The sequence below is a fragment of the Carlito syrichta genome, unplaced genomic scaffold (genome assembly GCF_000164805.1).
Source record: "Carlito syrichta isolate Samal-C Ts95f unplaced genomic scaffold, Tarsius_syrichta-2.0.1 Scaffold316465, whole genome shotgun sequence".
Classification (NCBI taxonomy): domain Eukaryota; kingdom Metazoa; phylum Chordata; class Mammalia; order Primates; family Tarsiidae; genus Carlito; species Carlito syrichta.
The window spans coordinates 189,906-191,729 of NW_007260561.1; the positions used below are offsets into that span (position 1 = coordinate 189,906).

Consider the following 1,824-nt stretch of genomic DNA (forward strand, 5'->3'; position numbering starts at 1 on the left):
TTTTTACCATGAATTCTTATCTTCCTTGTACTCCTGTTGCTACTTGTATATTATAATGAAAGAGATTCGTTTATGGTCCCATTCCCCTATATACACGCTCCCCAAATTCCACATCCCCTTAGAAAAGTAGAACAAAGATTACAGACAAATTCTTTTCTGCAGGTTCACAGATTTACTGAAAGAGTGCACACAGAATAGGGGCTCTGGATGGGGAAAATCTTGAAAAAAAATCCCCGAATAAAGCTATACAGAGAGAAAAACAAAGGAGGACAGCCTTTTCAAACTTGGTGTCCCTTTAAAAATATATACAGATTACATTCTCACAGAGGAAAACGTAGTGTAAAATCCAGCCGCACTTCAGAGATTTCCTCTCACCAAATTGTCTCCGGTCCCTTAATTGTGTTTAAGCCTTGCTGAGAACTTTGTTTACGGTCCCTAGGGCAGTGATTTGCATCCCCCTCTCTGGGTTGCTGTTGGCGGTCGCGGGCAGCTGTCTCAGTCCGACTGTGGCTGGGAAAGGTAAGGATCTTTGCCTTGGTCTTTGAAAGATCTGGGAAGGAAATGCTGAATGCCTGTGGGGGTCAGGGGCATAAATGTAATGCATGTATTGGAGGCTTTCGGAAAAGTTCTCCAAACGTAAAGGAGTCTCCTAGAGCCACGTGCTTTAGAAAGAGCTAGCGAGATTTTCTCTTCCTTCTGAAAAGAGAGGGCTGGCAGAATTGAGGCATCGTGGATAAAATGTTGTCTCTGGGGGCAGGTGTCCCTGAAGGAATTCCCAGGAGTGTTGAATACCTTATAGACACAGAGTGGAAGGAGGATGACACATTCAAAGGCATCAGGCATAGATTACTAGGACTTCTCTTCGAATTTCAATTTGAAGAGGTAAAGTTAGCTAAAACTACATGTGTCAGAGTTATCAGGATAATTATCTATCCTTCTGACACAACTTCCACTTTATCCCAAAGCTTTCTACTTTGGATTTAACAATAGAAGCCATCCGTTGTCTGCTTAGGGTCTGGAGATGTGCATATCTAAGCAGATGCACACCCCCTGTGAAGGAGGATTGGGACCATGGGGCACCAGAAGCCGGACAAGGATGAAGCTTTGATATTAGAAATAATGCCAGACCTGTCCACGCTCCGGGGGACCACAGAGACACTCCCTGGGCCTCATTACAGGTTCAGTCAAGGGCACATTATGAAAAAAATGTGCCTGTGGCCTCTCTCTAGAAGTTCAATTCATGCACCTTTAGCTTTGGTAAAAGAGAAGCATGATTTTCAACAGAATAAGGTGATACTCAGAGCTTCGGTGGAATCACTGGTCTGTTTTTGTGGAAAAGCAACCATCCTAGGAAGTAGAGAGGACTTGCCCTCAAAGGCCCAAATTCACAGCTGTAAAGACTGGGCTTTTAAGGAGTTTCTCAAGAAACACTCGTTTACGTAGCCGTCCTCACCCACACCTCACACACATCTCACCATCTTTCTGGGGCAATTTCTGAAATGCCCTGGTTCTAAGTATCCCTTATCTTCAACACCAAGTGACAGCTTCCCGGCAGACGATGGCTTTTTCCCTGTGTGTCTCACTTTTTAAAAGTGTGAGGATGGTGGTGATCGAGGCCCTCCAGGTACTTGCTGTGACTCAGCCAGGCCTCAGAGACCTTTTTACTTTGTTTTTTTTCTTGGCTTTCATTCTAGAATGAAGGACCTTTTCCCTCTCTTTTAGTAACAAAATTGTCAAGGTATTTTGTTACTAGATGGGGAGGGTGGTGGGAGGGATGTGCTATGATAGAACAGAGGCAAGATGTTTGAGAACATCCAGTCCCTT

General features: G+C 44.3%; 1 protein-coding gene across 1 annotated transcript in view; it reads left to right on the forward strand.

Moving 5' to 3' along the window:
• The first annotated feature begins 503 nt into the window (after nucleotides 1-503).
• TMEM100 (transmembrane protein 100) overlaps nucleotides 504-1,824 on the forward strand; it is a 5,651-nt gene continuing 4,330 nt past the window's right edge. Inside the window, exon 1 of the mRNA XM_021707235.1 lies at nucleotides 504-519. The gene's annotated coding sequence lies outside the window, so the exon portion shown is untranslated. The remainder of the gene's footprint in view (nucleotides 520-1,824) is intronic.